Source organism: Crinia signifera, chromosome 19, assembly GCF_055691185.1.
Source record: "Crinia signifera chromosome 19, ASM5569118v1, whole genome shotgun sequence".
NCBI lineage: Eukaryota > Metazoa > Chordata > Amphibia > Anura > Myobatrachidae > Crinia > Crinia signifera.
In genome coordinates, this window is record NC_139226.1 from 16,619,247 (window position 1) to 16,635,971 (window position 16,725).

The window sequence follows — 16,725 nt, forward strand, 5'->3', positions numbered from 1 at the left end:
GACCTCCTTGTTAAAATTTGAGGTCTGTATCCGATTATTTTCAATACTGAGGGCAATATCTAGATAATTAATTTGTGAAGGGTGGTAAGTGTGCGTGAATTGCAGATTAAAGGTATTATTATTCAAATGAGTGACAAAAGAAAGTGCAGATTGTTCATCACCGTGCCAAACAAAGAATAAGTCATCTATATAACGGCCATAAAGCACCAGGGACGCCCCGTGTCCGCCACCCCACACCAGCTGGTCTTCAACCATGCCCATGTAGAGATTGGCGTAACTCGGGGCGAACCTGGTGCCCATGGCCGTCCCCATCACCTGTAAGTAGTAAGTGTTATTAAAAAGAAAATAGTTGTGATGTAAAATAAAATAAATAGAGTCCAAAAGAAATTTGATGTGGGAATCACTGAGGTCACCATCTACATGTAATTTGTCAGAAATGGCTTTTAGGCCTAAAGCGTGTGGAATATTTGAATATAGGCTTGAGACGTCGAGTGTCAGGAAGGTGTAGCCCTCCTTCCACTCGACGTCCCCAATCAGATTCAGAAAATGTTGAGTATCCTTGATGTGTGACCTCAGTGATTGCACCCGTGGCTGTAAAAAAGAATCAACATAACTGGATAAATTAGAAGTGAGGGAGTGGATACCAGAAATTATGGGGCGACCAGGGGGTGAAATTAGTGATTTGTGAATTTTGGGCAAATGATAATAAGTGGGGGTGACAGGATGTGATGGAAAAATAAATTGATATTCATCTTTGGAAATAACCTAATTTTCAATTGCTGTATCTAAAAGCTGTTTTAAAGTGATGACATAACCGGGGGTGGGGTCTTTTGTTAGTTTAGTGTAATGTATTGGTTAATTGTCTATTGGCTTCTTTGAGATAATCTTGAACATTTTGAATAACAACCCCCCCCCCCCTTATCTGCCTCTTTAATTATTATTGTGGAATCTTTTTGTAAGTTTTTAAGGGCTCGTCGTTCCCATTTGTTTAAATTATCTTTTATTTTGTGTTGTTTATTATCGGTTTTTAAACAAAGTGCTTTGAATTCCTCCATGGTTGCCTTGTAAAAAGCATCTATTGCTGTTCCTTTCGATCTAATCGGATAGAAATCCGATTTTTGTTTAAAGCGTCTCCTACCTCTATTTAGATCATAAATGGGCGTAGTTGAGGTACTTTGGGCACTCTCTAATAAGAAAGATTCCAACTCGGAGATCGCCTGCTCATCTTTTTGGTCGAGAAGGATGGGTGTGGCTTCAACATCCATTTTTTTGAATTTTTGGCTCGCAAAGTATTTTTTCCGACATAAAGTCCGTACAAAACGGTTAAGTTCTACGAAAAGAACAAAGATATTGGGAGAGGTGGTGGGAGAAAATTTAAGACCTTTCTCCAATATTTGTATTTCCCCTCTATTAAGGACCCTTGCTGAAAGATTAAACACTTTTTTCTTTTTATTATCGTTTTTGGTATTACCATTTCTTAATATTTTTGAATTTTTGCATTTTAGTTACAGGTGATGGGGACGGCCATGGGCACCAGGTTCGCCCCGAGTTACTCCAATCTCTACATGGGCATGGTTGAAGACCAGCTGGTGTGGGGTGGCGGACACGGGGCGTCCCTGGTGCTTTATGGCCGTTATATAGATGACTTATTCTTTGTTTGGCACGGTGATGAACAATCTGCACTTTCTTTTGTCACTCATTTGAATAATAATCCCTTTAATCTGCAATTCACGCACACTTACCACCCTTCACAAATTAATTATCTAGATATTGCCCTCAGTATTGAAAATAATCGGATACAGACCTCAAATTTTAACAAGGAGGTCAACACCAATTCGTACCTTCACTTCCAAAGTGCTCATTATCCTCCGTGGAAACGTAACATCCCGAAAGGACAGTTCCTGCGCCTACGCAGGAACTGTTCAGATGTGGCTATATACCAAGCTCAGAGCAAAATTATGACCGATTCCTTTCTAGAGAGAGGCTACCCGGAACAAATAATAGAGAAAGCCCAAAATGAAGCAGAAAAATTAAATAGGGCAGAATTACTAGTCCCCAAAAAGAACAAAGAGGAACAACAAATTCCTGATAACGAAGTTTCGTTTATATCCACTTACAACAGCGAATATGTACAAAAATTATAATCTCTTGAGATGCGATCCGATTTTGAAAGAGCAGATTCCGGAGAGACCTAATTTAATTTTTCGCAAAAATAAAACTATAAAAAATCTTTTAGCACCCAGTTTTTTTATCTAAAAGAATCTAAGGATTCGAACTGGTTACAATCTATAAAGAACAGTATGACTGGTTGTTTTAGATGTAACAAAAATAGGTGCATCACTTGCCAGCATATTCAAAATAACATGAAAGAACTAAAAACAAGTGATGGTAGGATGTACAAAATAAAAAGTTGTATTAATTGTGAAAGCACATACATAATCTATATGTTGTCTTGCTCATATGGACTGATCTATATAGGACGTACCACACGGTCCTTAAAGAAACGGTTCCTAGAACATAGGAGGAACGTTATAAACAAATTTATTAATCAAAGTGTATCGAAGCATTATCTAGTCCATCATAACAGTAACCCAGCCTGCCTCAAAATCCTTGGCCTCAAGCACATTGAGAATACAAAAAGAGGAGGAGACCGTTTCAAAATTCTGTGTCAACAAGAAATTTATTGGATGCACCGCATGAACTCCATATTCCCTGAAGGACTTAATGACCAAGTAGAGCTAAACACATGTCTATAAGTAATAACATAAATAAAAATAGAATAACTACATATATGTATATGTATATTTTCTCTCCATATACATGCATTTATATGTATTTGTTCATCTTTCATCCTGTATGTAATTGTTTAATTTGTGAAAGATATGTAAATAATCATAATACTCTAGATCTATACAAACACATTCTAGTAAATGTCCTTGTTGAGCATAGCTCGTTTCTATACATGTTTTTATCATAAACATAGTATTTTACACGATTATTGAAACTTGCCTGTCAAATAATTGTCCTTTTGAAACATATCTCCACATTTATTTCATTGTACCATTATCATCTTCCTCCCTCCATTGCTTCTTATCTATAATACATATATTTTCATATTTTTAATCCTATATTTATACTTATTATTATTTTATTTACACTTATTTTTATTTTATTTTATTATTTTTTCTATTTTTTCTATATTTTATATTTTTTATTATTATTAATTTTTATTTATTTATATTTATTTTTATTATTATTTATATTTATATTTATTTTTATTATTATTTATATTTATATTTATTATTATTATTATTTTTATTATTATTTTTACCATTATTATTTTTACCATTATTATTATTATTATTATTATTATTATTATTATTATTATTTTCATATTAATATTAATATATCCATTATGCTTTAGTATTATGAACTCCCAGTAATAATAGTATTATTATTATACTACATTTATTTCATTTATCATAATATAAATAAAGAGATCAACAGTCCCACCTGAAGCTCTTATATTTATAAATCCATGTCTCCGTGTATATACCTAGAATAAAATCCCCCTTAAACTTATATTGAACGGTATGGAGCGCATGACTTCCTCTATTGTGCGTTCCATACAGATATAGAGCGCTGATCTTGATGCTTCCTGCGTTCCAAGAGTCGGGATATGCAGCTGAACTTCCGGCTACCAAACCGGAAGCTATATGTGACGCCGCTCAGCGCGTCTTCCCTGGTCCACGCCAGGTCAGATACCGGCGCTTCCCCCACCCTGTGCTAGACAGGTGCACTATTATTGAAACAGAAGGGGAACTATATAGTTGTGGCACAATAATACAGCGCACATATGAACGCTGTATAGCCGATTAAAAAAGGCGCCAATAATATATGCGCTCCAACAACCGGAAATACGCATCCTGAGTGCGTTCCAAAGACAGGAAATGGATCGTACTTGTATAAAAACGCAGTTTTATACCTCTAAAATCATTGTATATTCTCTAATAAAGTAGTATAAATGCTTATATATACCTGACAGGTCTGCCTCCTGTCAGAACCTATTCTTTAGATGAAATTGGTCAATTGGGTAATGTTTTTACTGTTGCACATTGCACTTCCTGTAATAGGGTATAAATAACCTGTCAAGCCATACACAGCAGTATCCCTTTGAAAAAGTTACCAGTTAGGGTAACGAAACGCGTCAGGGTACATTGGTTTATTGGGACCTGAAGCTTTACAGCGGGACACTCCTACATTTACCTTGCCTGGTACCATCTGTACCCAACTTTATTGCACCCCTACATTGGAAAAATCCTGTTTGGGACACTATCACCAGCCTAATTGGGAAGCCGTTTATCCATCTGTGCAACCGTCATTCCAACTAACGGACAGTAAGCTCTGAGACACAGCGGCCGAATTCATCCCAGCATGGTTATGGACACCCATTCATTCGGATCCCCAACCAACTAAAGGGGTAACCAAGGGGCACCTTGAGATCTGGACTATTGGCAAGTAGGAGAACGCATAATTATACAAGCTCGGTCCCATTTATACCATTTTATACTTAATTGCTTTTATGGTTGAGATACCATTGTTCTTATTATTCATTGTATGAGCATAATCGATTATTGCTTTTTTTATATGTGCTTAAATAAATGTATTTTTATTGTGATACCCAATTGACCTAATCCAATTTTTTACCTAGCGCTCCACTTCTTGTTTTTCTTTTGAATCACGTTCTGTGTCTCCTGACCGTGAAGAACCCATGCAAATTGGTAGATCACGCCTGACTCCTGATGAACGTACCTGCAGGCAGCGCAATAGATTGTGTATATACTGTGCTGCTTCCAATCATTTCATTGATGCCTGTCCTGAGCGTTCGAGAAAACACCAAGGCCTGACCTACAATGGAGAAGTTAGGTTAGGTCAAGTGGTGAAATCTCCTCACGATAATGACTTTGTCCTTTCAGTGTCCCTCGAGACTCCAGCCGGACCCATACCCAGTTCTGCCCTAGCAGATTCCGGGTCAGCTGGAAACTTCATCTCTTATGACCTTGTCTCCAAGTTGAAAATTCCTCTGGTACCCATATCTCCGCCTATCTCTGTTACCGCAATGGATGGCAGCAAGATTCCTGGCAGTGAGGTTCATTTCCGTACTGAACCTGTCCTTTTAAAAGTTGGTACTTTGCATCAAGAGTTAATAAAATTCTTTGTGATTCCCAAAGCATCCTATGACATTGTACTGGGGCTTCCATGGCTCCGACTCCATAACCCCAGTATCAACTGGTCCACTTTACAGTTGGAACATTGGAGTCCATATTGTTGTCAGCATTGTACTGTTCCGGCGCTGCCAACCGGTTCCACGAATGTCGCACCATTTCCTGGTCGGCCTGACACCTACAGAGACCTTATGGATAAGCATGCTGCCGATACCCTGCCACCACCTCAGGAGTGGGATTGCTCCATCAATTTGCGCCCAGGGAAAATTCCTCCTAAAGGCCGTACCTACCCGGTATCAGTCCCTAAGAATCAGGCCATGCCATCTGGTAATAGAAAGAATCTTCAAAAGAGATTCGTCGATCTTGTATTGATTCCAGAGACGTAGAATCCCATCGCTCTCCAGTAAAAGAGGTTCCACGTCAGCTCAGACAAAACAAGCCCTATGATAGGATTATGTGCCGTTCTGGTACTCTGAGTGTAAAAACTGATGTCCTATCTTGCTCCATGAAGGAAGACTACCCCATTCCTGATTCCATCGCATTTGCTCCTACGCAAGTATCTCCTACACCTCCTTCTGGTAAGACATTTGTGCCCCCTGAGCTCCGCCCAAGACAGTTGTCAGGGGTTCATAAATCTTTGTTCCCCGGGCGTCCCGGTGCCCAAAACACCCTCGAGACTCTGCAACGCTCCGATGGATGGCCACAGATCAGAGAAGATATCAAAGAATGTGTGACATCCTGTCCAGAGTGTACACAGCATAAAATTCCTTTCCAGGGAGGCCCTATCCTCCACCATCATGTTTTTCTCCAGAAAGATACTCCAATAAATTCAGTTTCCATCCATGATGGATGGTCCACCTCTTCCGAAGATGGAGATTGAGAAGATCTGTCAAAAACTTAGTTGGGAGTTCTTAGCTCTCCTACCAAGTTCATTGGGGTGTACGGAGTCCACCCCTAAAGGAGGGGGTACTGTCATGAACCTGACTTGGTTCAGTTATTTCCTGAGGTTTCCATGCCTGTTTGTTTCCTAGCTGCTGCTGTTGCAGCTGCTCTGCATTTTCAGTGATTAAAACACCAGTGAAGCTCCCTGAGTTCCGCACCAGTCACATGATTCCAGGTAACTCAAGGCATACTTCCTGGTTCTGTCTGCTGCTGCAAGCTGCAGACAATCAGCAATCACCTGGAGGAATATAAGCCAGTTTCCCAGAGTCCTCCTTGTCTTGAACAATTGCTAATCTGTTCCCAGTGTTTCCTGTGTCAGAGAGGTTCCCAAGACTCCGAGATCTCCAGGCTTCCCTGTGTCTCAAACTCCAGCGTTCACCTGCACCTGTGATACCTACCTGGTTCTTACCACCTCCAGAAGACTCCTGCGATTACATCCCTGCAGTAGAGTAGCCGGTGCAAACATCATTTGGCTTTTCAGCCCATCAGTGACTTTTCCATCTAGTCCTGAAAACTGCCGACAGACTCTGTCGACTCCGGGGTTGACTACTCCCTGCTGCTCTCATAGTGACTACATCATCTGTCCTATACTTCCAGCAAGTACCCCGGGGGCCTTCCCTCATCTGTCGACACCACGGTCGACATCTCACGTCGACATCCCCAGCAATTCCCAGATTGCACTTCCCTCATTGAGCTCTCCAAGTTCAAGTGTCATCACCCCAGCCTGCATCCAGAGGACCAGGGCAGGTGGCCGCGACCTGCCTGTCAGACGCAGCTAAGTCCAAAGCTCCTTGCAGGGCTCCCTGGTGAATACCGCTGGCAGGTTAGACTCCGCGCCCCTGTTTCTGGTCTCCGCCAACACTCTGGTTTGCTGTGCCCTGATCCCCCTGTTTATGTCCGTCATCAGACCTCCAGCGTTCAACTATCCAGCGCCCTCCACTGGTCCACCACGGTCACAGCCGGGAACACAAAATACTCCTGCGCTGACAACGTCACTATTACAAAAAACTTTTAATTACTAATAGTGAGGTACGATTTTAGAACACTGATAGTAGGCGGCTCCAAAGCTGCTTATCTGGTGATCGTGCAACCCCAAATGGGTGATACCACACCTGGACTTCTCCAGGGGTCTCCCACCCGGATACTGCCCAGGCCCTTCACTGCTTGGCTTCCAAGTTCGGAAGGGTTTTGGGCAGACCAGTGAGGTATGGTGGTATAATGGGTAGGGGTGCAAATCACAGACAGCTGCTCCAGTTAACTATCGGTATCACGAATAATTGCACAAATGAGTATTTTCAGAAAACCCCTCAAAACTTTAGTGACATATTGTGGTTAAACAGGTGGTACGGGAGTAAATAATATATCACAGTGCAGACATGTACAAGGTACCTTGATGATATCCAAAAATAACAGTATTAGGCCGATATAGCACGATAGACTTAATCATGGTCAAATATGCAAAGTCGCATTTATGAAAACAGTTCATCTGAATTATATTTCCACGGTTGAGTCACAAAGAAAAAAAGTTAATCACAATGTAACAGTGTGACAAGAAAGAGCACTGGGGCTGAGTGGTGTTTGTAGCAATTACTGATACCTGTATGGCTGACTACATTTATTTTAGTCTACAGTTTTAAGTTCTGCCAATGTAGTTAGCTGGACGGTATTGCTCCCCCATATATTTACCCACTTCATCTCGACTGTGCAAACTATGCTATTGATTCAGATATGTGAGAGGTATTCTGACTGTTCATATCACAGCACACCAACTTCAAACTGAGATAGCAACAAATACTTTTGGGTGAATCAGATTAAATGGAGCAATTCAAACCAATACCGTCCAGCTAACTACATTAATATCAAAAAAGACAACCACACAACAAAACCATCAACATTATATACTTTAATTTCATTGTGCCCCACTCTTTTTAAGCGGTTCCCATTAAAAGTTAAATTTTAAAATAATTCTACTATACACATTTAAGATATTATTTAAAGAGTGCGAACACAAAGCGTTCACTGTCCTTGGTTTGCTCCTCTAGCAAACCCAAAAAAACAATCCCACTTTTAGAGGGCATTCTCCCTCTGTACATTTACGAAGTGGAGATGCACCCAGGAGAGTAATTATAGTTAGCAAAGAAAAGGACACTCTTATAGCTAAGATTACGTATCGTAATCTATAGTTTTCAAAAAGATTGTATTAAGGTATTGTAGGAATATGCGGTAAGGTACCCACAGTCAGGTTTGCCAATCTTTAGGCGTTTTTTCAAGTTAGGGGCCTCTCCATGAAAGCGGCTCCTGGACTAGAAATCCGAATTGTTGATTTTAGCTGTACAACGGCAATAACAATGCAGAAACTTGTGGCAAATAACTAATACAAGGGGTTAGGGGGAAACAAACCCACAAGCTGGAGTGTTGATGGTCCCCAGGTAACTGAGTAGATATTGTATTAGTACTTGCCATACAATGGTAGTGACTATACAGATACTGATAGTGGATAACTAGTACACAAGTTTCAGGGGAAAGTAAACCCACAAAATGGAGTTTTTAGGGATCCCAGGGTAAATGAATAGAGATTAAGATTTAACTTTTAATTGTAAGTTTAAAATATTGACGACAGACATTTATCAGACACACATACATAAAGACAAACATTGACAAAAAACACTGCTGTATATGTTCTGTGATTTGGCGCACCTGGGTACTTGTGCCTCGAACCTCTACAAAAAAAGCAGGGGGACTGCATTTATTTATAGAGAATAGTCTCTGTCCCATGCTACTCCCCTATGGAGAAGGCCCTGGGAATATAGGGCCTTATTCGAGTTCACTCTTTCAGACAAAATCCTTCTTAGATGGACAAAACCATGTGCACTGCAGGGGGGCAGATGTGACTTGTGCAGATCTAATTAGATTTGGGTGGGGTTTTACTTCAAAGTGAGATCTATATTGCAGTGTTAAAATAAAGCAGCCAGTATTTACCCTGCAAAGAATCACCAAAAAATCACCAAATCTATTTCTATCTGCACATGTTTCATCTGCCCCCATGCAGTGCACATGGTTTTGTCCATCTAAGAAGGATTTTGTCAGAAAGAGTGAACTCGAATAAGGCCCATAGTCAGGGCAGTTCCCTGATGTTCCTGCAGATATATTACAACTCCGGTACTAGGCTTGTAAGGATACAGTATCCTTAGTGCTTGTGATTGGAAACTTTGTTGCAAAATATCCTAGAATATTAAATCCTCAGTGGAGAGGAAACAAAACAGGCTTCAAAGTATGCAGCGGTTCAATCTGTGCAATATAGGCCTACAGATTTTGCTGCGGTACAGCGAAAAACATATACATGCAATTTTACTCCATTCTAATATGCATAATTACGTCACAATGTGGAGTTTTAGGATAGGAATTTGTATAGCTTATGCTTCTACACCGTAGGTGTGTTCTAGTAGTTTTACTATACGTCTTTCTAAATTTAATTTCAGCAGATCAGTAATTATTCTGTGGCAGTTTTCAGACCTTTAGAGTATAGATATAAGGTAACTTATTGTGCCTCTCTGGCTCCCGTATGAGGAAGGGTAATTTTAGAGAACAGTATAGGGAAGAGGTAGAATTGTGGAGGGGAGAGTGATAAAGTGGTGCTCTTGGATTAGAGTTCAGGTCTGAGAGTCCCCCGTGGGGCTCAGTTAGGTGTTCCCAACTGACTTTAGGAAGGAAGAAGGAGGGGAGTCTGGTCACAACAGGAAAGTCACACTTCCCGTTGCACAGATATCCCTTTTCTGATAAGTAGCCCATGACTTAATTAAACTTTAACTTAACCATAAGTACAAAACCTCTTACTTAAAATAATTGAGACTGACGCAAATAAATCACGCAGACAAAATAAAGACTCAGACACCACAATTACGTTTAAAAAGGTCAAAGGAATTATTTATTGAAGACCTTGTTAAGCTAAACTAGAATTTAAATTTGGAATTTTTGGGATCTTAAAGATCAGGTCCCTAAACGTTAAACTAAAAGATGGAGGATGGCAAAAATTATAGTCGCTACCACACGCCAGCCCAGTCAACTTGAAACACGTGACTTAAACTTAAGGAGGGGTTCACCACCGCCTCCTAACTGGCACAACCTGCTTCGTGAGGATCTCACCACCCCCTAACCTGGCAGAGCAAAAAATGGGCGGTCCCGCAGGGGAACGCCCCTTGTCCACTCGCATGGCGAGGACCACCCGCCGTCCTACGAAAGGGGTGGTGTCCCACAATGACCGCTTATGCCCCCCTTTGACCGCTGGCTGGTAGCGACTTTCCGCCACAACAAGGTTGCCTCAAGGCAACCTCCACCGCCATCCCCAGGAGAGATCCCGAAAAACCATTAACCCGAGTACTCAGGCCCAAACTCTAAAAATATCCTCCAAGAAAATGCAATTTCCCGCAGGGGAAAGATGCACCCCATCCTCACGATAAAACCTCACACTGTCCAAAACCAGTGAAGGATGCTTGACCACAATTCCCCCCATGGCTCTCACAAAAACTCCTATTGCGGAGTTTACTTTCTTGCGAGCCTTTTCAATGGCGGAGATCCTAACTGCACACCGCCAATGAAACCTGGGGACTATCTCTGACCACACCACCTTAACACTAGGCCAGTGTGCCCTCAAAGCTACCAGATCTGACTTGATACTTAAAATCAAGTCAATGCCTTTAGTAATATCCAAATCATTACCACCGAGATGAATGACCAGCCACTCAGGCCTGCCCCAGTTCCTCTCATGCCTCATGAGCACTTTCAGGAACTCGCCCCAACGCAAACCACAGACTCCTATCCACCTGACATGCCTATCACCAAGGTAATCATGTGACCTTCTCGCCATTGGATGCCTACCAGCCCAATAAATAAAAGAATGGCCGATGAGCCATATTTGTCCCGACGAATTCGTTGAAACTGAAAAAATAAGGAGATTCCCTAACATCAGTATCTTATTCTTAAAACACAACTTGATACATAATCAACCCATGTGAAGGAGAAAACTTAAAAAACCTCCCGTGGACCAGTTTTGCCAATTGAATTAAGGCCCCCGTGGAGGAAAAAGTAAAAGCAACCTTCACACCATCGATTCCGGAACGCTGTCGTTCCAAAACCGACAGTAAACTACGTTTTAGGGTTGGTGCAACAGGCGCATCTACAACTTATCTAAACGAACATAAGACTTGTATGCATTCGACTTCCACCGACCTAGCGCCCGGATCTCACTTACCGACGATCCGGACGCCGCCGCCTGTGTAGCCGACCCAATCCGAAAGGAATGGGTACCATACTCCTGGGGCCTTAGCCCCAGTACCTCTAGACAATGCTTTAAAACTGCAGCAAATTGAAACTTTGAAAGTGAACTCCCATCCGCATGCAACAAGAACTGCCCCTGAATCCCCGCAGGGCGGATTCCTAAATAAGCTTGTGCCAAGCTAAGCGGGCAGATATCCTTAACGCTTTGCGCCTGCAATGTGACCCAACGCCCCTTACCCAGTTGATCTGTTTTGGACTTGACCAACCTGCATAACATGCTGCCACTACCCATTTGGACGTTGCCCACCAACAAACCTGCCTCTTTGCCCGCTTTGTTCTTAGCCACTAACTCGCTCACTCTAAATGCCCCGAAAAATGCAAAAACAAAAGCAGTTCTAAACAGCAGCACCTCAAATGGAGATTCCCCAACATCCACTAATACTTTAACTAAATCATTCAGCAGTGCCAAATCAATGGGACGCCTTGAGTCCTTTGGTGCCGGGTTGGCCCTGGCCCACCCTTTCATCGCCTTAGCCAACACAAAGGACCGAGTGGGGTCCTCCTTACCTCGCAGCCGAGAATGAAAGGCTATGCCCACAAGGGCAATCGACATGGCCCCTTTAGCCCTACCCGCCTCGTAGTGTTCCCACACAAAAACACCCAACCTGTCTTCCATGGACTCACCTTCCCGACCATACCTACACAGAAAGGCCTGCCAATCCTTCCATGCTGCATCATATGCCCTTTGTGTGGAAGGAGCCAAAGCGTTTCTGGCCAGACCCACTAAACCGGTTCGATGATCTGCCAGACATAAGGCGGGCATGTCAAACCCACTGGAGACGCCCCGGGTACCAATTCCCGGAACCTCTCCCATTGGAATCGGGACAATGCATCCGCAATTTTATTATCAATGCCGGGCACATGACTGGCAGAGAAATTAATATTAAAATGCAAACACTGCAATACTAGATGCCTGAGCAGCTGCAAGGTGAACGGGCATGAACTCCTCTGATTGTTTATTGCGTGCACCACCCCCATGTTGTCGCACCTAAAAACTACCTGCCTATCAGCCAGATCGCGGGCCCACAACACCAGGGACACCACAATGGGAAAAAATTCCAATAACAGCAGGTTCCTAGTAAAACCCCTATCCACCCAGGACTTTGGCCAGCCCGAAACACACCATTCCAACCTGAAAAAGGCTCCGAACCCACAACTGCCTGACGCATCCGTAAATAACTGAAGTGCACTGTTGTAGCAAGGAGGTGCAGGCCACAAAACTACCCTGTTGAAAGAAACCAAAAACGAGGACCAAACCTTTAAATCTTCCCTGATTTCCCTGGAAAGGTAAACCAAATGATGGAGCCGTGCAACACCAGCTGTTGCCCGTTCCAATTTGCGACAAAAAACACAGCCCATGGGTATAATCCTGCACGCAAAATTGAAAGATCCCAATAACGACTGTACCTGTTTTAACCGCACTTTCCGCTTACCCAGACAGTCATCAATAAGTCCCAACAACTTCTGAACCTTGTCCGCCGGGAGACGGCAGCATCCCGCCTGGGAATCGATTTCGATTCCCAGATAACTGAGGCAATGGGTAGGGCCCTCCGTTTTCCCTTCCGCTATGGGCACCCCTAGCGCTCCAAAAACCCTCTCAGTAACCTCCAATAACTTCTCGCAAACCTTGCTCCCGCCCTGACCCACAAAAAGGAAATCATCAAGGTAATGAGCAATACCCTGCTGCCCTGATGCCGACTGAATGCACCAATGCAAAAAACAACTAAACCTCTCAAAATACGCACAAGATATTAAGCACCCCATAGGTAAACATCTATCCACAAAAAACTCGCTACCTAACTTGAAACCCAGGAACCGCAAGGAATCCGGGTGTATCGGTAACAACCGAAAAGCTGCTTCAACATCTACCTTTGCTAACAACGCATTGCGGCCACAGCCTCTCACTAACTGCAAGGCCTCCTCAAACAACTGGTACCTAACCCTGCACAGCTCCTCCGGTATGGCATCATTAACTGACCCACCGTGGGGGTGAGATAGGTGTTGGATCAACCTGAACTTTCCCGGGGTACTCTTGGGTACAACACCTACCGGAGAAATGCACAAACCCTGTATTGGCGGTACCGCATATGGACCGCACATACGCCCTAACGCTATTTCCGCATCCACTTTCTGGCGGACAATGAGAGGAAAATCCCTGGCCGATTTTAAGTTCCTAACTGAAACAACATGCACAGAACCCTCAATCGGCAACTGAAAACCCCAACGAAACCCATTCAACAAAAAACTAGCAGCCTCAAGATCCGGGTAATTCCTAAGCCATCGGTCTAACTCAGCTACCACTATAGGCGAAGGAGCCTTACTTGTGACTTCCAGCGGCTTCACTGGCATCACCTGCTTTGGCAGACGGGGCTGCGGTGCAGTCCTTTGCTGGGTGACTGGACCCGCACACTCTGCAGGAGTGGCGAAAACGACAATTCGCCCCCCTATTGCATTTTCCCTCATTGTAAGCGAAACACTTGCCCTTGCCCGCTACCTTAGGGGACTTAGCTGGCACCACTGCCACCTTTTTTCCCGAACCTTCACCCAAAGGCCTGATCTGCTGCGTGACCTCCAACCAGACCTCAACATCTTTAAAACCCATAGGCAACACCCCGTTCCCGTCCTGTTTACGACGAAACTTTTCATCATACTCATGCCAGGAATACCCCTTTGTCTTCAAATACATCTCGTGTACCAAAAACAAATATTTTATAAGGTTGGGGTATTCCGCCACCGTCGTCTCAGCATAACAGGCTGCAAAAACTAAAAACCCCTTGAGCCACTGAAAAGCCTGCTTCATGTCATCAGTCAGTGTAAAAATATCCACATACTTCCCCTTTCTAATCTTTTCCCTCATCCTCTTACGGATGCCGCTAGTGACCGCTGTATTCGCGCAGTGAACCATTTCGGTGAACAGGGGTGGCTCCGCAGGAGGAGGAGCAGCGCTTGCACCCAAAGGTTTATCCTTTGTGGTAACCTTAGCAACCTGACGCACAATCATCCTGGCTAACTTACGCGGGCGCCGAGGTGAATCCGACCCCACACTACTAGTGTCGCTATCCGTGGAATCACATGAGGAATGAACCGCACACTCACCCGTGCCTGATGTCCCTGGAGCTTCGTCAGCCGCAACGGCCGACCCGGAAACTGCTGCAGACGTTTCAGGGGTTGTCCTCGGCTCCACTTTGACCTCCCGACTTCTTCTCCTGGAGGACAATGTCGGCACTGTTCCCGCATTTGCCTGTGAAGACACAACGAGAGAGGGGGGGGGGGGGGAAGAAACCACACTATCCCCTTCGGCCCCTGTGGAGGCCGAAACTGCCGCCGTGGAAGGAGGAACCCCCTCCAAATTCCCAGAAGGCGGCACCCTCTGTGGATGCACAAACCTGGGCAGGTTTCCATTTCCCCGCGATGCCTGGGGGTATCCAACCCCCCCCGCCCCCGGAGAAAACCCGTAACCCTGACCCATCTGGGGCTGCCAATACCCCGAGTAATTCGACCCTTGCTCCCAAACACTACCAACTGAACTGGGTGAGCAGTACCCATGCGAAACCATGGGCCCCCACACATGCTGGCCCCGGGAAACTGACTGATAACCCGCTCCCTGCTGTAACCCATAACCTGTAGAAAGTAAAGGTCTCCAGGGAGCCCCCTGAGACCACACCCCTTGACCACCACCCCCCATAGGGGACTGAAAATACGGGGAGCTATGGGGAGCCCACTGCCCATGCCAACCCAACATGGGGGATCCCTGCGGCATTGAAAGGGAATGAGCCCCCTGACAGGCTGCTGAAGACGTCACCCCCCCACCCCCTGAGGAAAACCCCGGATACCCACTTGCTGCAGGTCCCTGCATTTGTACTGAAGTGGCCACGGAACTACTAACATAAAAAACATTCCCTGTCCCACCTACCCCTGCAGGTGGCGCTGGTGCACCACCCCCTTGCCCCATCATTACATTATACCCCATGCCCCTAGGCCCAGCTTCACCATAAAACCCCTGACTAGCCCCAGCAATGGGGGGAGCCATGCCACTCGACCCCATACCCACCATATACTGGGGTCTGAGGTAACTCAAACCCCCCAGTGCAGGACCTCCATGCGCGACCCCAGCTGAGACATTTATCCCCCCCAGAGCTTGCCCTTATCCCCCCAGGAACTGACTGGGCATCCCCCGCCCGCCCACCACCTCCAATGCCCGCAGCAACATGCACATTCCCGACATCTGTATAAAACTGTGCCCCAGCGTTGCTCCCCGCAAGGGAAGACAACGTCACATCATCATCCCCCCGCCCCTGTTCCGGCCTGTGCGTCTGCAGCGCCGGGGACCCCTGAGCCTCATCCGGCCCCGAGTGAGTCCCCGCCGCCTGTACTACCACGCCAGGCCTCGCGTTAACCAGAGCCGAGGCCTGCGCTTCCAGCACGGCGCCTCCATCATCAGGCGCCGGCACTGTCTCTGACGCGTCCCCCGCCATCAGCACAGGGCGCGCGCTAGCCAGCGCCGCGTCCTGCACCTCCGTCACGGGAACGCTCCCCGCCGGGGGAGCCGACGTCCCCGGCCCACCCGCTAGCACTGCTTCCAGCCTGGGACTCTCCAGGGTCCCGGGCTGCACAATGTCCGGCCCCGACCCCACGCTCGCCACCGGAGAAGGGGAGGCGGGGGGGGAACGGCCGCCATCACTGACATACTGACTGGGATAACTAAGGGAGCAGGCAAAGCCTCTGCCATGTCCCCAGCCCCCACCACCCTTACCCTGGGCCGCCTGTACCCCGCTAGGGGCCTGGCTGCATCAACTAAACGGCAGGGAGGGGGAGCAGAGCGTCTAGGCCTAGGCATATTAATGCTGAAAAAGAGAGAGAAAATTGTACACTTAACAGATCTGCGCAGGAGCCCACAGGATACCAGCACTTCCAAAGGTAAGAAGGTGGAGGTCACATGATCCCTAAGGCTTAAGTAGTGCTGTAATGTACCCTCCCCCTTAACTCCTGATAGGCTAACTACTTCTGCCAACCTTATCACTAGGCAGAAAAACTGAAGAGAGTTTTTTCACTGCCTGAACTTTTAATGACCCTAAGTCAGGGCTCTTATCTTGCCTCATGCTTAGGCAGCCCTCAGCTCCCCTTATCAGCTTCCACCTATTGTATTTGGTGGGCCTTGCGGGTATTGTGGGGGAGTGGCCCCTGGAATGGAAAGGAGAACTGGTGGGAAAGTGATGATTAGTGC

General features: G+C 45.3%; 1 pseudogene; it reads right to left on the bottom strand.

Moving 5' to 3' along the window:
* Positions 1-7,267: 7,267 nt before the first annotated feature.
* Positions 7,268-7,386, bottom strand: LOC146044369 (5S ribosomal RNA; annotated as a pseudogene).
* Positions 7,387-16,725: the final 9,339 nt, after the last annotated feature.